Source organism: Gopherus evgoodei, chromosome 3 (assembly GCF_007399415.2).
Source record: "Gopherus evgoodei ecotype Sinaloan lineage chromosome 3, rGopEvg1_v1.p, whole genome shotgun sequence".
Classification (NCBI taxonomy): Eukaryota; Metazoa; Chordata; order Testudines; family Testudinidae; genus Gopherus; species Gopherus evgoodei.
This window is the reverse complement of record NC_044324.1, coordinates 132446199-132467496: the sequence shown is the minus strand read 5'-3', so window position 1 is coordinate 132467496 and position 21298 is coordinate 132446199. Positions and strand designations below refer to the sequence as shown.

Sequence of the window (21298 nt, the reverse complement as noted above, 5' to 3'; positions counted from 1 at the left end):
TGCGGGGGCGGGGGGGGGGGAATGCAAGTACATTTTATTCTAGAACAGAAAAGAGTTTCACAAAGGACACTGATTTCCACAATCTACGTTATATGTAAAGAGACTCCTACAATCACTAGGAAAATATACAGGTATTTTTCTACTTCCAAAAATTCAACTGTTTTGAGTGACAATGTTTTTTCAAGACTGATCTATTTGCTAGAGAAGGATAAGAGCATACTATACTGCCACCAACCAGTAATATGAAATATTAATTTACAATAGACACAGTCACACTAAAAGTGAAAAAAAATCACAGTGTTAAGATTAATCCATTTAATATAACTATCATCTCTGGTACCCACACTACTATTTCTCTGAACCTCCTCTAACTGCGCTCTCATCAGAAAAGACAAAAGAATGATCTGAGTAACTAATGGACACTAAAACACAATCAAAAATAAAACATGCAAAGATTAATTTTAATGTCATTTCCAGAGAGATGCAGGGAGAAAGGATATCGAGTACATAAATTAAAGTTGGACAACAAAACAACACAGCTTTCTCAGCTGTTTGTAGTTTTTGTTGTCCAACTTTATAAAGGATTAAAGTGTACCTCAAAATCTGACTGCGACCTAATAGAAACAGATAGGAGAGCAAGTGCTTACTTTATACACATCAGAAAGCAAAAAAAAACAAAAACAGTTTTTAAAGTCACCATCTGTCAGGTTAGCGAGGAAGAGTGGAACAATGCTCTCTTCTACCATGAGAGGGTCAGATGTGAAGCAATAATACGGAGTCCAAAATATACTTACACTTCAATGAGGACTGACATGAAAACAAAAGGTGTCTAAAGAAATGAACTAGCAATTGTTCCATGAGAGGGAAAGGCATTCAACATATTAATTTCACTGAATTTAAAACTGGGTATGATAAAATAAGAGTCCCAGAAAAAGAAAACGTGATTATATCTTCCCCCATCGCCCCAATCACATTCCACTCACTCCACCAGGGTAAAATTTTAACTCAAGTTTGTGTGAACATGAACCCTATTCCTGTGCATATCTCCCCTTAACTCACTACTAGATAAAAATCCTCTCTCCTCATCCTCTGCTCACATACCACAACTCTCATTTAATTGCATTATGGTTGCTTAAGGATGATAGCTATATCCTCCAGAGCATTGCATCAATTGCTGCAATGTCATATCTGTTAACGCCTTCCTGAATAAGACTGCCTTCCTTAGTTCTGCTATCTACTCCAATGGCAGGAGAACAATGTATCATTAAAGGCTGGATCCTCCCCTCTCTCTTCAGGCTACTCGTGGCAGTGAAGTCACTACCATATGGCAGCAGAATAATTTTTAAACATTCTGTGTCCCGTCTCCATCCTGTTTCCTCCTGCCATCCTAGCCCAGGGGGTGAGAAAAAAGTGTTTACAACACTGTAGGCACAAAATTTGGGGGAGGGGGAGTTAGACAAATATGGCAATCCCACTTTCAAAGTTGGTGCTGAAAACAGATCTCCTCTTCTAGCATGCCTCAAAAGATCCATAGTCCCTGGCGCGCTCGTACACGCGCGTGCGTGCATAGACACACTCTCTCTCTCTCTCTCTCTCATTCTCAGGGCCCTTTGCCAATTTTCCTAATATTTGTACTACAGACCATTTTGGTTCAGTCTCCCCAGCCAGCTGCACAGATAATCGTATTTAGATGTGTTGTTTTTTTAATTTCTTTAAATCACCATAAGGTCAAAATCCTGCAAAGTTAAGCACCTTTTTTATTTTAACTATCTCTTTTCTTTTTAAAAATAACTAACATTCTTTAGAAAAAATCTACTTTAAAAGAAAATTAAGGTAAAACTGGACAGAGTTAATGTTGTTATGCCACTTTGACTTGGGCATTTCTTGATTCTGAGTACTTAACTGTGCAACAATATTAAAAATGAACGAAGTTTTTTCTATGAAATATATTTTTGACTTCTAGTAAGACTTAAGAGTCAGGGAAACTAAGTTAGGAGCTTCCTGGAATTTGGGCCCCTTACTGAATGGGGGAGGCAACTTAGTGACAGATGATATGGAAAAAGCTGAAATACTCTGTTTTTTTTGCCTCAGTCTTCACAGACAAGGTCAGCTCCCACACTGCTGCACTGGGCAACACAGTATGGGTGGAGGTGAGCAGCCCTTGGTGGTGAAAGAACAGGTTAAGGACTATTTAGAAAAGCTTGACATGCACAAGTCCATGGATCCAGATCTAATGCATTCAAGGGTGCTGTGGGAGTTGGCTGATGTGATTACAGATTGGCCATTATCTTTGAAAATTTGTGGCGATCGGGGGAGGTCCTGAACGATTGGAAAAAGGCAAATATAGTGCCCATATTTTAAAAAGGGAAGAAAGAGAACCCATGCCACTACAGACCGGTCAGCCTCATTTCAATCCCCAGCAAAATCATGGAGCAGATCCTCAAGGAATCAATTTTGAAGCACTTGAAGGAGAGGAAGATGATCAGGAACAGTCAATATGGATTCACCAAAGGCAAGTCATGCCTGACCAACCTGATTGCCTTCTGTGATGAGATAATTGGCTCTGTGGATATGGGAAAAGCGGTGGATGTGATATATCTTGATTTTAGCAAAGCTTTTGATACAGTCTCCCACAGTATTCTTGCCAGCAAGTTAAAAAAGTATGGATTGGATAAATGGACTATAAGGTGGATAGAAAGCTGGCTAGATTGTTGGGCTCAATGGGTAGTGATCAATGTCTCCATGTCTAGTTGGCAGCCGGTATCAAGCGGAGTGCCCCAGAGGTCGGTCCTGGGGCCTGTTTTGTTCAACATCTTTATCAATCATATGGATGATGGGATGGATTGCACCCTCAGCAAGTTTGCAGATGACACTAAGCTGGGAGGAAGAGGTAGATACAGTCCCAAGTGACCTAGACAAATTGGAGAATTGGGCCAAAAGAAATCTGATGAGGTTCAACAAGGACAAGTACAGAGTCCTGCACTTAGGAAGGAAGAATCCCATGCACTGCTACAGCTGAGGACTGACTGGCTAAGCAGCAGTTCTGCAGAAAGGGACCTGGGGATTACAGTGGATGAGAAACTGGATATGAGTCAGCAGTGTGCCCTCATTGCCAAGAAGGCTAACAACATATTGGGCTGTATTAGTAGGACGATTGCCAGCAGATCAAGGGAAGTGATTATTCCCCTCTAGTCAGCACTGGTGAGGCCACATCTGGAGTATTGCATATAGGTTTGGGCCCCCTGCTACAGAAAGGATGTGGACAAATTGGAGGGAGTCCAGCAGAGGGCCAGGAAAGTGAGCAAGGGACTGGGGCACATGAGGAAAGGTTAAGGGAACTAGGCTTGTTTAGTCTGCAGAAGAGAAGAGTGAGGGGGGATTTGATAGCAGCTTTCAACTACCTGAAGGTGGGTTCCAAAGAGGATGGAACTAGGCTGTTCTCAGTGGTGGCAGATGACAGAACAAGCAGCAATGGTCTCAATTTGCAGTGGGGGAGGTCTAGGTTGAATATTAGGAAACACTTTCACCAGGAGAGTGGAGAAGCACTGGAATGGGTTACCTAGGGAGGTGGTGGAATGTCCATTCTTAGAGGTTTTTAAGGCAAAGCTTCACAAAGCTTTGGCTGGGATGATTTAGTTGGTGTTGGTCCTGATTTGAGCTTGGGATTGGACTAGATGAACTCCTGAGGTCTCTTCCAACCCCAATATTCTATGATTCTATGAAAAGATCCAATGGGAAGGCTAGAAGTTTTTAAAATGGGGAAAAAGCTCTCCCTTCATCTCTCCGTTGTTTTCCGGGCTGCAGGGATGGAGCAGCAATGCTGTGTAAGGCTTGAACCAGGTATGAAAATTCATCTTCCATATCAAGAAGAAATTATTTGGATAGGGAATGTTTAGACAGACACAATAAGGTTTATATTTTATTTTGGCTCTGGATTTCCTCTGTGCTAACCCCAGATGCTTTTGTTTGCTTGTACCTTTAAGCTGAACCCCCAAGAAAGCTATTTTGGGTGCTAACTTTTTGTAATTGTTCCTTTTAAGATCTAGCAAAAAGCCCAAGTTCCAGATGTATTTTTTCCCTTTTTGTTTTTAATAAAAATTTACCTTTTTTTAAGAACAGTATTGGCTTTTTGGTGTCCTAAGAGGTTTGTGCATGTTGTTTGATTAGTTGATAGCCACAGCTGAGCTTCAAGAGCCCCACGTTTTCTGGGAACCGGGGCCTGTGCATTTGCAGATGATCCAGATGGGATCCCCAACATGCGCCTGATGTGTCCATAATTAATTCATTGTCAGGTAGGGAGCAGAGAATAGTACCTCTTCCATGCACATTTCTGAGTTACATTTACCATCTCAGTTTTGTGATAGTGCAAGGTGCACTAAGCCAGAACTGGAGCAATCACAGGTGAAGTCTGGCAATTGGCATGACGTATTTGCATGTCTACATATGGCCTAGCAGAGCCAGACACATCCACAGTGGCATAGTGAGATTTCATTCTACCCCAACAGTACCAATAGCATTGACAGGAACCTGTCTTCAGGAAGGTATGCCCTTGCTGAACTGGAGTTGATCAGGGTTCCTATGAACTCTTTCATTTGTGATAGGCTAAGAGATGATTTTTCATAGCTCACTCACAGGCCTAGCTGAGAGAAGACAGAAAAGGCACATTCTAGGCTTGCTGCAATCTCCAGGTAAGGGTAGACATGAATGACCTTTCTTCCTAGGTGTGCTGCTGCTATTGCTAGGCACTTTGTGAAGATTCTTCATGCCATAGAGGATCTGAAAGGCAGCACTTTGTATTGGTAATGGTTGGGCCCACACTGTGAATCTTAGGACCTTCTTGTAGGTGAGACAGATCATTACACGGAAGTGCACATGCTGTAGGACAACAACTCTGAACCAGTCTTGAGCTGGAGAAATGGAATGGAGACAAGCGTTGCCATCCTGAATTTGAGGTGGTGTATATATTTGTTCAGTCTCCTCAAGTCTTTGATAAGATGAAGACCAACTTTCTTCTCTGTGATCTTGGAAGTGGAAGTTTCTTGCCCTATACGCCTGCAGCACCTCTTCTACAGTTTCTAGACAAAGCAATGAGGACACTTTTGTTTGTAATAGGCTCTCAAGAGAAGGGTCCCCTAAGCACAGTGGAGGGGGGGAAGAGGGTAGGTAGGCAGGAGGGCACAGAATGTATACAGCAGCCTTGGGCATGATATCTAATGCTCATTTTTCTGCTGTGATAGTCACTCAGCCCAGATGGAAAGGGGTAAAGCAGTTCCTGAAGGGAAGGGAGCAGGCTTCAGAACAGCTTTGGCATGACTTTCTACACTCCCATCAAATCTGTTGCCTCTAGGTGACCAGTCGTAGAGGGAGAAGATGGGCATCCCCTAGAGTACCTGGGTTTGCTTCTTTATTGGCACTCCGGCTGTCTGTCCCAGGAGCAGGATAGCACACTCCTGTACGAAAGGGGTTGCACACGATTGGGGTTCAGCTTTGCTGGTTGAACTGGGGCTGGCATTTGTATGGCTTTCTGTAGAACATCCAAGTCTAAATTGCCACACTTAGTCTGTCCTCTGGTTGAAGAGCTACGTTCCCTTAACAGGCAGGTCTGCTATCATGGCCTATACTTCATGTGGTATGCCTCATCATTTCTCTCCACTACCACTTTTAAATAACATCCTTAGCTGACAGTGTGAAGACAAGGCTTCTTCATGAAGTTGGATAGAAAAGAACCAGTTTAAGGTCTCTGAAGAGAGTAACTGGTCAGACGTTGACAGGGCAGCACTCGACTCATAACTCAAATTAATTCTACAGTGAAGACAAGCCCTTATTTGTGCCAGTGCAAGCCTCATTGTGCACGAGTGCATTGTGTCTACCTTAAGGGTTTGAACAGTGTAACTGCATCAATTTAGTTACATTGGTGCACATTTCTCTAACCTAGACAAGTCTCAAGAGCCTTCAGATAAATTCTCACAGCAAGACTCCGGCTTAAAAGAAACAGCTACCATTATAACAGAACATTGACATATGGTCAATGTGCTGCTTATAAAATCAATGGCCGTTACATCTAACACTTAAGAAGGCAAAGAGTGCTAAACATGGAGCATGCAGACTCATAAAATGACCTCCAGCAAACATAAATCAAGGTGTGATCTAAATTGTTGATACTAGCAAAAAACGTAGGTTTCCACAGCTGGTGAAGACCAACAAACATTTTCTATAAATCATCAAGGAGTCAAGCATCCATATTAGAAAATGTTGCAGTACTGTACATATATCAAGAGCACTAAAAGTTAACATCCATTCTGTTTATAATTTATATAATTTTGAAAAATTATATATACCTGCATGAGTCAAATTATCCGGTGACAGCCAACTGTAGTATTCAGCAATGTGCGGTTATATCAGTTATCTTTATCCCTAGCATATAATTTCATAATTCATTATTACTGAAAAAAGTCAAATATTTTCAATGTCTTGATTTCATGTATTTTGGGGGACAAATATACGTAGAAACACTGATGATAAAGTTAAAATCTTATTTAGATATTATGGCAAATGCAGTATGCCTCCCTTGTACTTCTCCTCTCTAATTATTTCCAGCCCACGTTTAAATGGAAATTTTAATGAAGGGATGTTCCTTTTTAAAGTTTATCTTTACAAAATATTTCCTTCTCATTAAAAAACAAAATACACGCCTCATAAGGCTCCTGTTCCACTGCCCTTATGAAAACTATGGGAACTAACTCTTGAAAATTTATTATTGAGACACTACACACTTCTGTTACTTTCTACTAAGAAAATTCATGACTGATGAACCAAAAGTGGATCATCAATCTAATGGAGGATGGTAAAGGTGCTTTAAAAATCACATTTTATAAAACAGTCTGATTTTCTTTTCTTAATTTTAAATGGTAATTAGATTAAAGCACCACACGTCCATTTAGGGCAATCCAATGGTCATTTCCATTGGAAGAAGAGTGGCAGCTGCATTGTAAAAACTTTAATATGACAAAAGCTGAGACTTGGGGCATTAATGAAGCTAGTGGAAAATTCTATAACTCACCCATGATGGTATAAGGGAATTCGGGCCCTTGTATAGCCTAAAAGATGCTTTTTTGAACAGATAAAAGGCTTTGGAATCACAGAAGAGCTATGTGATTTATGTAGCTTTTGAGAAATATTGTATTCTGCCTTGGTGGCTAGAATATACCTTGACATCATATACTATTTATTAGCTGGAAAAATCATGGGTTATTTAGGGTGACATTTAAAAAGGGGAAGAGTCCCATTTTTTTTCAAACCCTCCTGAAACTTGAGCAAAGCTCTTGATCTATGCATCTCAATCCGCACATCTGAACTATTCTCTAGAGTAAAACTGATGAGAAACATCGTCCATAAAAGCTGAAGGCAGGTGCTGTATAAATTGAAAGAGGTGTGAAACTATGTACTCCCTACTTTCCTCTGAAGTAACATTTGGCATCAAGTTTTTTTTTCTGTAAGGCTGCCACCAGTACATTTAGCCTCTTTAGTAGCTGTCCATTTTATCACACCCTTTATTTCCTTAGTTGGCTTAATCTTTGATTTTATTTTAAGAAATTTCTAGTGAATGCTGTGCACTATCTGGCCTTGCACTTGGTTCAACATATTCGCTTTCATACTAATTTCCCACAGTTCTCCCTCCCTTAATCACTGTATTTGTTGACTCCATAACTGTCTTCTGTTCAACATACTACTGCTCTGAAGGCACTACACAAGGGTTAAAATATCTGTAATTTCACCTTCTCTTTTCCACAGTTCAAATGATTAACACTTCAATTTTGTAGTCTCATCAAAATATGTCACTAACCCCTCCATACAGTTAAGCTTCCAATGAGCCTGTTTTTTGTTGTTGTTTTGTTTTTTCCTCTCTACCCTCTCAAATTCTCAAGTCAAGTCCTTTCTGTTACATTTTGTGTATTCTTCGGCCAACAGATAATGGTCTTGGATTTGGGCAAAGACTAAGGGCTTGTCTACATCAGAAAGTTGCAGCGCTGGTGAGGGAGTTACAGCGCTGCAACTTAGGAGGGCACCACACATCTGCAGGGCACCACCAGCGCTGCAACTCCCTGTTTGCAGCGCTGGCCGTACTCCCGTTTTGTCTCGGGTGTAGAGGATCCAGCGCTGGTAATCAAGTATAGACACTTACCAGCGCTTTTCTTGACCTCCGTGGAATAAGCAGGTATCCCAGCATACCTGAGGAAGCCTCTGGTAATCAAGCTGGTCTCCTTCCCCAGCTTGCTCTCGCGTTCCCCGAACCCCGAGCAAGCAGGTCTCCTTCCCTGAGGTTTGCTGGATGGTTCCGGGAACGCGAGAGCAAACCGCGGCGAAGCTGGTCTCCTTCCCCGGTTTGCTCTCGCGTTCCCCGAACAAGCAGGTCTCCTTCCCTGCGGTTTGCAGGGTGGTTTGGGGAACGCGAGAGCAAACCGGGAAAGGAGACCAGCTTCGCCGCGGTTTGCTCTCGCGTTCCCTGAACAAGCAGGTCTCCTTCCCTGCGGTTTGCAGGGTGGTTCGGGGAACGCGAGAGCAAACCGGGAAAGGAGACCAGCTTCGCCGCGGTTTGCTCTCGCGTTCCCCGAACAAGCAGGTCTCCTTCCCTGCGGTTTGCAGGGTGGTTCGGGGAACGCGAGAGCAAACCGGGAAAGGAAACCAGCTTCGCCGCGGTTTGCTCTCGCGTTCCCCGAACCACCCCGCAAACCGCAGGGAAGGAGACCTGCTTGTTCGGGGAACGCGAGAGCAAACCGCGGCGAAGCTGGTCTCCTTTCCCGGTTTGCTCTCGCGTTCCCCGAACCCCCGATCAAGCAGGTCTCCTTCCCTGCGGTTTGCAGGGTGGTTCAGGGAACGCGAGAGCAAACCGCAGCGAAGCTGGTCTCCTTTCCCGGTTTGCTCTCGCGTTCCCCAAACCCCCGATCAAGCAGGTCTCTTTCCCTGCGGTTTGCAGGGTGGTTCGGGGAACGCGAGAGCAAACCGGGAAAGGAGACCAGCTTCGCCGCGGTTTGCTCTCGCGTTCCCCGAACCACCCTGCAAACCGCAGGGAAGGAGACCTGCTTGTTCGGGGAACGCGAGAGCAAACCGCGGCGAAGCTGGTCTCCTTTCCCGGTTTGCTCTCGCGTTCCCCGAACCCCCCTTGAAGCCGCCCAACAGCGCTGCAGTGTGGCCACATCTAACACCACTTGCAGCGCTGGTTGCTGTAAGTGTGGCCACTCTGCAGCGCTGGCCCTATACAGCTGTACTAATACAGCTGTAACAACCAGCGCTGCAAAATTTTAGATGTAGACATGGCCTAAGTTGTGGTTGCTTAGGATAGTTCCAATTGTAGGGCCACCCTTCTCAACTATGTAAGCATCTGCAGAGTAAGATGTTCCTGTTTGCACATACTCACTGTTTTCACATACTCACTCAAACTGCAAAAGAAAGTCTATGAACAAAATATTAAGTTAACAATTTCTGTGAAAGTTCTTCATCTTGTTGGTAGGAAAAACACTACAGAAACAAGCAGCTGACAATATTTATCATACATAACAAATATACAAGAGTATAAGCTATTGAGAAAAACTAGTGTCCTACTTAAATGGTGTTTCACAAAAACAGAAATTATAACAAGAAAAACATTTAGCATGTACATTAGAACATGTGTTTGTCAGCTAATGCTTGCCAACCTGTAGCAATGTACATCTGCTCCTAAGCGGTACAAAAGCCTACAAGCAATCACAGTAACGGAGATCAAGTGGTTAAACTTTAGGTGCAGAATAATCAATTTGAATCCGGTGACTGTACTCTAGCAGACTATACTACAGTAAATAGAGTAACCATCCACTAAAGCAGTCACCAAGATGTGCATTCCACAGACTGTTGTTGTAAATAGCTTCTTGAAGTTTGAAAAATATTACACAAAACAGACAAATGAAGAGCTTCTTTCTGAATACATCCTATTGCACTGTGCCCTTTCCACATAGAAAGCTACATGGTCTATATCAGGGATGGGTAACCTATGGCACACGTGCCAATTTTTAATGGCATGCTGCTGCCTGCCGGAGTCCCAGCAGGCAGCAGCATGCCATTAAAAATCCTGCCCTGCCCAGCCCCGCCCACTCTTCTCTGCCCCCCCACCCCCTCCCATGGGGGCAGTGGACAGAAGCTTGGTCCTGCCTGCTCCCCTGTCTCTTCCTGCAGTGTGCTGGGTTCCTGACCCTCCTCCTCCTCTCTCTCCCTCCCTGCCGGCTGATCAGCTGATGGCCCTTGCGAGAGAGGGGGTGGGAGAGAAGTTGAGTCAGTGTGCGAAGGCAGAGAAGAAGCAGAGGCAGGGCCTTGGGGAAGGTGGGGTGGAATAGGGGCATGTCCCCTCCAACCCCCTGCCATGAGCACCCCACGACCCCAGCCCACATCCCCAGCCCTCTGCTCTGACCCTGCCCTCACACACACCCAGCCCTCTGCCCTGCGCCCCGCACACACCCCAGGCCCCGGCCCTGAGCCCTGACCCCCTCACACACACCCAACCCTCTGTCCTGAGCCCTGCGCCTCGCACATCCCCCAGGCCCCTGCCCTGAGCCCTGATCCCCTCACACACATTCTACCCTCTGCCCTGAGCCCCGCACATCCCCCAGGCCCTTGCCCTGAGCCGTGACCCCTTCACACACGCCCAGTCCTCTGCCTTGATCCCCCCCCACACACACCCAGCCTTCTGCCCTAAGCCCTGCAGCCCCGCATACACCTCAGGCCCGTGCCCTGAGCTCTGCGCCCCACACCCCCCAGGCCCCTGCCCTGAGCCCTGTACCCACCCTCACACACACAGCCCTCTGCCCTGACCCCCTCCACACACAGCGCCCTCTGCCCTGAGCCCTGCACCCAGCCTAAGCCCCTGCCCTGAGCCATGTATCACCCTCACACATACCCAGCCCTCTGCTTGACTCCTTCATACCTCCCCACGACCCCAGGCCTGACTCTGGCACCCCCACACATACCCAGAGCCCTCACACCCCATGCCCTGACACCTACACCCCCTTCACATGCCTCAGCCCTCTGCCCTGACTCTTGTACCCCACAACATACCCTAACCCCCAGCCTGCTCCTTCACCCCCAGCCCTGTGGTCAATGCACTCCCACCCTCAGCTCAGTGCAGAGAGGAAGAGAATGGGCCAGAACCAGGGAGACAGTAGGTAGCCACTGTATGTGGGCAGGGCCGGGACCCCAGACTGGCAGAGGGCTGAGCGGGTCCGGCAGCCAGGATCACAGCTGGCAGGTGCCGACGGATGGAACCCCTGAGCGGCAGCGGACTGAGCCGCTCAGCCCACTGTCAGTCTGGGGTTCTGGCCGCTGGCCCTGCACAGTCCGCTGCTCGTCTGGGGTTCTGGCTGCCGGACTCTTGCCTGCCGGGGTCCCTGCTGCAGACCCCAGGCCCCGCTCAACCTGCTGCCTGCCTAGGTGAACAGAACCCCAGACCAGCAGTGGGCTGAGCGGGCCAGCAGCATAAGATCAACATTTTAATTTAATTTTAAAAATGAAGCTTCTTAAACATTTTGAAAACCTTGCTTATTTTCCAAAAATAGTTTAGTTATATAATATATAGACTTATAGAGCAAGACCTTCTAAAAAACATTAAAATGTATTACTGGCACGTGAAACCTTAAATTAAAGTGAATAAATGAAGACTCAGCACACCGCTTCTGAAAGGTTGCCGACCCCTGGTCTATTTTATGTCCTCCACTGATTTACCAAGTGCCCTGTCTCAAAAGTGCAGACACCAGGCTTACAAATCCAATGGTCTGTAACTGTGATTCAACCCAATTTTAACAATAGAGGAAAATATGTTACTAGTTCTGCTTTAATACTCTGAGAATTCAATAAGTTAAGACATATGATCATGTGGTGTCTATAATAATAGATTTTAACTAATTATTAAAACCACTAAAAAAACCCTATACCAAATAAATATCCCTGCAAGATATACAATTATATTAATTACAAGAAAGGAGTTGCAGAGAAAATGAGTGTCCTGCTGCTTGCTGAAGATTCCAAAGCAATGATGATTTTAAGTAATATTTATAATCACTATGTAGCAGCCTTAGATTAAAATATACTAATCATCCTTTAAAATTCCTAGATCTGAAAGAAGCTACAAATTCCATTAGATAAAACAATATCCTGAAAAATTCTTGAAATTAAACTAGAGTTCTCTCCTCTCCATCCCACTTCCTCAAACGATTACATTTTTCTTCAAAACTGCCACATTCATGAGCATCAAAAGTGTCTGCAGCTGCAGCACAAAGAGTGGACAATACAGATCTCGGTATAGAAGCAGCACTGAGAGAACAATGTAAAAATATCTCAAGGAAAAAAGTACAAACAACTCACTGGAGACCTTTGGTAAAAAGCAACGAACAAATCTTTAACTCATTTTTTTTTAGAAGCTGGAATTTTATGAAATGGCAGCAATACACTCAATATTTGGTATGAAGAGAAAAATACTTTTGATAGATTAGATCAGATGTCAGCAACCTTTGAGAAGTGGTGTACCAAGTCTTCTTAAATTACAGTAAATAAATATTTTCACATGCCAGAAACACATTTTACATTTACAGGAGCTGGCAGACAGAACCCCAGACCAGCAGCGGGGGCGGCAGACTGAACTCCAGACCGGCAGTGGACTGAGCCACTCGGTCGCTGCCAGTCTGGGGTTCCTTCCACTGGCCCCTGCCAGGCAGGGTCCCGGACACCGGCCCTGCTCAGCCCACTGCCAGCCTGGGTTTCCATCCACCAGGCCAGCAGCAGGGACCCCAGCTGGCAGCAGAGTGCCACTAAAAATCAGCTTGTGTGCCACCTTTGGCACGCATGCCGCAAGTTTCCAACCCCTGTATTAGATTGTAAACCCCTTGGACAAAGACCTTTTTTGTTCTGTGTTTGTACGACACCTAGAACAAGAAGGTCTGGTCTATGATTGGGGACCCTAGCACTATATTAATACTGATAAAATAATATTATATACTATGCAACTTGCAAACTGCATGCTCATGAAAAGATACTGGTCTAAGTAACAAAAAATACGCAAAGTTTGTGACAGCCCTGTACATCCCAGGGATAAATCTCTACTACTGCCTCCTATGCAAAACTGCAGCAACTCCTTTTAGGGTATTACAATATGCTATTCAATATTTCCTAATAAGGATTCTAATTTATGTAGATTCCAAACATAAATACAAAATAAAGTTACTATGGCTTCTGTATCCAGCATTTCTGAGCAGTTTGTATGTAAAAACCTAGGACGCTAATATTTTCCACATCAGAAACACATACCCCTGAGGCCAAGAAAAATACAGAGATCACGACAAATTGTGACACAGTGTGCACTAAAGAAGCCAATAATGTGCTCAATTAGAGGTAAAATACTATTATTAAGAAGACTTATCAAGCATATTAAAACTATTGTCTACCTGCATACAATTGAGAGGAGATATAATGAAGCAGTGAACATTGTTTCATCATCATCATCCTTGTTAAATCACCACCAGAGATCAAGTGTTACAATGGTACTTTTGGAATTTTTTCTTGTCCTAGAGTCTGTAAAGAGGAGTCAGAGGATAAAGGGTGGAAATGAGTAGATTTGTTTGAGAGAGGAAAAAGAAGAAGTGTCATGAGCAGACTAAGGATTGGAACTCAAGGTAAATCCCTGCCCCAGAAAACATTCCTGGCTTTTTTCATTTTTTTTAATATAAGGTGTGGGGGAGGGAGGGAACAAGGGGGACTCTGACAACTGAAATCTCATGTTTTGGAATAAGGGCCTGAGAGAAACGTCCCCTACTCATCTTTCCTCACAAAAGCTAGTGAGAACAGGAGCACTGAGAACCATGCCCCAACTTCAGCACAGAAAGCCTGCTACTGAGTTGAGTTGAAGGGGTGAAATAGGGCTGCAGGACTGAGTCCTGTGATGCTCCAGGTTTATACGACTGGAAGATCTACTAATCACTACTCTGTCCCTGTGAGGAGAAGAGGGGTTGGAACAATAAAGCTATAAAGCCACCTGAAGCAGTGTTTGTCCTGGAGCACAGAGAAGAGGGCTGCTGAAGCATGGCAGCCATCGAAGCATGGCTCAGAATATCTTGTAGGATGTACATCCGCCAACAGCACAAACAATTCTTACAGAATTTTGCTAATGCAGTAAAGGAGGCAGAAAGTGTCTTCTGCTCTTCTGCCATCAATGCAGCAGAATCACAGCAGACAGAGCTATTCTGCACAGTAAATCAACTAATCAACCAAGACCTTGGACGCTGACCAGACTGCATTAACCATCTCACTTCCCATGACAGAGTTCAGTCCCATAACACTTGCAGAAACTGAAGAAGCCATGGAAAATATTAGAACCTGTGAAACAGATCCACGTGCCTCCTGGGCAGTGAAAGACAGTGAAGTATTATGGCTACTAGTAAAGGATATGCCTTCTTCTGTGAAGCACACTTACCAAACTCCTTGAAAGAGACAATAACCTGCCCAATCCTCAAAAAGCCACCACTCAATCAAGGAGACATCTCCAACTACCATCCTGTCTCCAGTCTCCTATTCCGGGCAAAGTAATTGAGAAAGCAGTAATCACCAACCTTCTACAACATGTGAGATCAGCCAATTCCTAGATGCCTCAGAGAGCATAGCACAGAGACAGCTCTAGCAGCAAGGACAATCTCCACGTGGCCATAGATAGAGGCAAGATCTCCATACTCGTAACAGTGAACGTCTCTACTGTATTAAAAACCGAGGATCACAAACTGCTAACCCATTTGCATGACACAGCAGGAATGGGTGACAGAGCATTGTAATAGCTCCAATCGTTCCTTTCAGCAGAACCCAGAGAGTGCTGATGGGTAACTTTTCCTTGAAGGTTCTCACCTGTAGGGTCCCTCACGGATCCCTACTATCTCTGCTTCTCTTTGACAGTTACATGAGACTAGGAGAGCTAAAGAAACATCATGGATTTAGCTTCCAGTACTGACCTGTATATCTAATTCTCTACTCATGACACCACAGCCACTGTTTTCAAGAGATCAGCTCTTGGATCAACACTAACTGACTCAAATTCAACCCAGGCAAGACCGAAATGATGCTAGTTTGCAGAGGGAAATGCTTTGAAAACTAGTCAGCATATCATCTCCCTCATCCAGCTTTGAAGGCATACAACCGCCATTCATCAAATTGGTGCAAAGCTTCAGGATTCTCTTTGACTCCTCATTAAGCTTGAATGATCAGGTAGCATCAGTGTCTAAAAATGCCTTCTTTCATCTCCAGCTCCACCCCTTGCTCCCTCATGAGAGACTGGCCACAATAACCCATGCACCTATTTTCAGATTGGATTAATGTAATTCACTGTATCAGAAACTGAATGTGAAAACAATGAACAGGTTCCAAATGCAGCTGCCCACTTCCCTATACGGTTCAGGCTGCCACGAACACATCACGTCTGTACTCCTGTCCCTTCATTTGCTCTCAGTGCAGTTCCAATGTCAGTTTAAGGCCTCAGTCCTAACCTTTAAAGCATTTAACACACCAAGCCCCATCTACTTTAGACTCCAAATTTCATAGGAATATAAGAATGGCCATACTGGGTCAGATTAATTGTCCATCTAGCCCAGTTTTCTGTCTTCCAACAATGACCACTGCCAGATGCTTCAGAGGGAATGAACAGAACAGGGCAACTACGGAGTGATCCATCCAGTACTGTCCACTCCCACCATCTGGAAGTCGAAGGCTTTGGAAAACCCAGAGCATGGGGTTGTATTCCTGACCATCTTGGCTAATAGCCACTGATGGACCTATCCTCCAGGAACTTATCTAATTCTTTTTTGAGCCCAGTTATACTTTTGGTCTTCATAACATCCCCAGCAATGAGTTCCACGGACTAACTGTGCATTATGTGAAGAAGTATGTTTTAAACCTGCTGCCTATTAATTTCAGCCAGTGGACCCTTAGTTCTTGCATTATGTGAAGGAGTAAATAACACCTCCACATTCACTTTCTCCATACCATTCATGATTTTATAAGCCTCTATCATATCCTCACACCTCAGCAGTCTTTTTTCTAAGATGAAGAGACCTAGTCTTTTTAATCTCTCCTCATATGGAAGCTGTTCCTACCCCTATTTATTTTTGTTGTCCTTCTGTGTACTTTTTTTCAATTCTAATACATCTTTTTTGAGATGGGGGGGGGGAACAGAACTGCACATAGTAGTAAAGATGTGGGTGTTCCAGGGATTTATATGATATTTTCTGACTTGTCTATCCTTTTCCTAATGGCTCTTAATATTCTATTAGACAAAAAAAAAAAAAGCTGTCACTGCACACTGAGCAGATGTTTTCAGAGAACTATCCATGATGACTTCAAGATCTCTTTCTTGAGTGGTAAAAGCTGATTTAGACCCTATTATTTTGTATGTATAGTTGGGATTATGCTTTCCAATGTGCATTACTTAGCATTTATCAACACTCAATTTCATCTGCAATTTTGTTGCTCAGTCACCCACCTTTGTAACATTTCACAGTCTGTATTGGACTTAAATATCTTACGTAATTGTTCACTGTCTGCAAACTATCAGGTCATTGTTTGCCCCCTTTTCCAGATCATTTATGGATATGTTGAACAGCACAGATCCCAGTACATATTCTTGGGGAACACTGCTATTCACCTTCTCCACTGGGAAAACTGACCATTTATTCCTATCCTTTGCTTCTTGTCTTTTATCCAATTACTGATCCATGAGAGACTCTTTCCTCTTATCTCACGACTGCTTACTTTGCTTAAGAGTCTTTGATGAAGGACCTTGCCAACAGCTTTCTGAAAGTCAAAGAACACCATGTCCATTGGATCACCCTTGTCCACATTTGCTAACATCCTCAAAAAATTCTAATAGATTGGTGAGACATGATTGCCTCTTACAAAAGCCATGTTGACTCTTCCTCAACACATTGTGTTCATTTCTCTCTCTGATAATTCTGTTACTATAGTTTCAACGAATTTGCCTGGCTCTGAATTTAGGTTTAGCAGCCTGTAATTGTCAGGATCACCTCTGGATCCTTTTTAAAAACTGGTGTTACATTAGCTATCCTCCAGTCATCTGGTACAGAGGCTGACATAAGTAACAGGTTATATGCCAGAGTTAATAGTTCTGCAAGTTCATATTGGAGTTCCTTCAGAACTCTTGGGTGAATACCATCTGGTTCTAGTGACTTATTACTGTTTAATTTATTATTCTGTCCCAAAACCTCCTCTACTGACACTTCAACCTGGGACAGTTCCTCAGATTTGCCACCTAAAAAGAAAGGCTCAGGGAATGGCTTCTACGTTCTAAAACGTCTTCTACTATCTAAAAAGAATAGCTGTGGGAATCTCCCTCACATCCTCTGCAGTGAAGATCGATGCAAAGAATCAATGTAGCTTCTCCACGTTGGCTCTCTCTTCCTTGAGTGGTCCTTTAGTACCTCGATTGTCCAGTGGCCAGACTGCCTATTTGGCAATCTTCCTGCTTCTGATGTAAAATATTTTGCTGTTAGTTTCTGAGTCTTTTGCTAGCTGTTCTTCAAGTTCTTTTTTGGCCTGCCTAATTATATTTTTACGCTTGACTTGCCAGAGTTTATACTCCTTTCCTCAGTAGGATTTGAAACTTCCAAATTTTTAAGGATGCCTTTTTGCCTCCAACCACCTCTTTTACTCTATTGTTTATACATAGGTGACATTTTTTTAGTCCTCTCACTATATTTTTTATTTGGGGGCATACATTTAATTTGAACCTCTATAATGGTGTTTTTTAAGTTTCCATGCAGACTGCAAACATTTCACTCCTGTTACTGTTCCTTTTAGTTTTCATTTAACTAGCTCTCTCATTTTTGTGAAGTTAAAGCTATTATAGTGGGCTTCTTTCATATTTTCTCCCACACAAGAATGTCCTATTCAATCTATGAATTGCCAAGGAAGATACAGTCTTCTGAGACAATGCAGATCACGAAGTCCAGGACAAAGCATATGCAGCTGGGGGACAAAACCTTTTCATTTGAGAGTATCTGGCTGTAGAACAAACTTCCAGAGGGGATCAGGTGAAATTGGAGTTTTGTCCATCTTTAGAAATGGCTGCAGAACTCTTTCCACACTAGATGTATGACACTAAACACCCCTTCTACTTGTCCTTTTCCCCACTCCTTGAAACAAAAAACAACCTTACAACTTTTTATATCTCAAGAGAAAACCCTGAGATTCCACGAAGTTCATTACATACTTTGCTATTGCTAATCAATTTTACATGGAAGGTGCTCATAATATAAGTTAGATAATTTTTTTACACCTAAGCTCATAGAGCCAAGGATGAGCAGCATAAAACCTTCCGACGAACAGTAAAGGTGCCTAGCAGTGCAAAGAACTGCATAGCTAGCAAACCCTGCTCTAATTTCTCTGCTAAAATGCTTCACCTAAACCACTGAAGGATTATTTGACCTCAATAGGCAACATGGTGCAGTTAGCCTGATTAATGATTCCAGCTGAAACAACAGTTATCACATAAATAAAGCCGAAAAGTCAAATAATGCTTTATATTATTTAAGCTGTGGTACATTTTGACCAACACCATTGCCAATTTTCACCTCCTCCCTAGTCTTTGGGTTTCTCACCTTATTTTCACACATCAAAGCTGAATGGCAACAAAATTCATTGGGAGAGGATATCTTTGTCCATCGCCCAGAATTTTGCCTGGGAGAGGTGTAGATTACAGAAATGCTTTACCCTTCAGCATCTTTTCTTAAAGGTTACGTGGGTTTTTCATATAAGGACTGATGTCTGAGAGAAATGACTTATGCAACAGTAATCTGAAGGACTCTCAGCTGAGTCACACATAAAAACAAGAAAAGTGAACAGCACTCATCTCTTGAAAGCAGTGCCCTCCCTGACCACTCTGTCCAGACTGTCAACACTGCTTGCTGTCCAGCTACCAACTCCTCCACTCTTGCTTCTCCCTCCCCCCAACTGTTTTTCAAGCCCTGTCTTTGGGTCAGCTTCCTTGTCCACAGAATCTACTTCTGATCTGTAACATTATTCTTTTTCTATAAGAGCTAGCTCACATCCACTGATGAATACATTCAGTCTCCATCTTGGCTGAACACAGAGATAGCTTAGATGTTGCCCTTTTAAAGTTTCTTTGATTAATTTCTCTTTCCATAAAATAAATTCACAGAACCTAGATATTATGTCACACACCGAAAGACGCTGACTGTACTGCTGCGGAAACAGCCTTGAAATTTAACTTAAAAATGAAGTAAAAAGCCATTATGGTTGATCAGCTATTTAAAAAGCTTTACATGAGTTATCAATTGTCTTTAAAAGTTACTGTTGAAATGTATCAAGCATTGCCACCTGAATGCTTACTCCTAAATTTAATGTATTGCAATAGTGTTATCACACAATTTTGTATATTTCTGAGTCAGTCCCCAACCCAAACACATTACAATCCAAATAATTACACTGTAGAATTAAGTAGTTACAATGTAGGGCTCTGGGTGGAACTCGAGCAGATCAGAATATTTAAAAGTTAATCAGGAGGCAACGAGAGATTTGAGGAAGAAGTTGGTACTGAATACCATAGCTTCTACCACCCAAGTCATCTACCCAAATATGCCCTACTAGTGGGTATTCAATAAAAGTTAATGAGCAAGATTGTCAAAATGCAAGCAACCAGTATTAGAAATAAAAAGCAGGACCTGATATGCAGAATGAGCTATATAAGCCACAAAACTCCTCTGCCAACTTTTGCTGAAAGAAGAAAAGAAAACACAAAGTTGTAAAGATAAGGCCAAGAAGTGAGTCAGGAAAATAAATTCTCCATCACATTTTCATCTTTTTAAATGTCTTATGGCAGAAATCCAAGCCATATTTACTTTTGTAATTTTGATTCAGTAAACATTTTTCAACTACCACTTCAAAAGAGAAATAGAAACAATCCCATAGTTTTTGACAAATATTTCTGACAAATATTCTAAAGAGCACACAAAGTGAACTTCAATTTAAACTGAGGGTTTTTAAAGGAAATACGCCATTATTTCTACAGTAAATGTGTGTGAATGACCTCCTAACACTCTACTGATGAAACAAATATAAAACAACTTTTACTTAAGTATTACCTCTTATAGAGATGATAGCATTTATCCAGATGGTGATGACATGAAGGGGAAGGAATTAAAAATTTCCCCAAATAAATCATTTATATACAAGTTTTTCAGAATCTAAGCTTTCATTAAAACAAATCTTCACAGCACAAATGTTATAAAAGTATATTAAAACAAAATAAGTGCTAAGAGTATTAAAGTACCCAAAATTGATCCAGATAATCTATATTTTTTAAAAAATAAAATAAAATAGGGAAACAGTAAAACTGAATATTCACACACTTAAGCCACAGGCACAAAGTAAACAATCAGGAAAAAATATGACAGAGTCCTGTGGCACCTTACAGACTAACAGACGTATTAGAGATAAGCTTTTCTGGGTGCATACCCATTTCATCTTATTATTTTGGTTCCAATCTTAGATGTTATTTGTAAAAACAATAGTTGAAAAAATGTTCAGGCAGATGCAATAATTTACAAAGGAGACATCTGAAGACCATAACTGCATGATGTGAACAAAGGCTCTTCAGTAAAGAAAGTTACATGAAGACTAGAATTTTGCTTAGTAATTTGAGACAGTACTAAAATGCTAAACATCATCTTTGGGTCCTACTAATGCCTCATCTACACTGGGCATTTGTCCTGGTTACAGCCCTTGAAGATCAACCCCCAATGTGGTTGCAATAGTGCAAATAGGCACAGGTGCTATAAGTCACGATTTGCACCAATGCAGCTAATCCCTGCTTGATACCAAAGTAAAGTGCACTAGTGCAAGTCATGATTTCCAGTGGCTTCCCTTGTCTGCGCTAGGGGCTTGTGGTAGTGCAGCTAGGCTAGCAGCCTGCCACCAAGAGCTGTAAAGCCCCGGCACAGGTAAAGCCTTAAGACACAGATGTGCCAAATAAGCACTTCTGCTGCATGATCCTGTTGAAAATTTTCAGCGTCTAATATTTTCCTCAGAAACATAAAATACTTTTCTGTAAAAAACTGCAGGGGAAAATAGCTATTTTCACTTCTAAATGGGGGCTTAAAGCTAAATATTTTTCTCTTTAATGGAACTCCCTAGATACTGTACCTAGAAAGAGGGAAGATGTCTCTCACTCACTAAAGCCCTTTAATAAAAATAAAAAGCCATCCCAAAC

The 21298-nt window shown here is 42.7% G+C and overlaps 1 protein-coding gene across 1 annotated transcript in view; it reads right to left on the bottom strand.

Moving 5' to 3' along the window:
- Positions 1 to 19803, bottom strand: part of MAP3K4 (mitogen-activated protein kinase kinase kinase 4) — a 151962-nt gene extending 132159 nt beyond the window's left edge. Inside the window, 1 exon segment of the mRNA XM_030556695.1 lies at positions 19752 to 19803. The gene's annotated coding sequence lies outside the window, so the exon portion shown is untranslated.
- Between the last annotated feature and the right edge of the window lie 1495 nt (positions 19804 to 21298).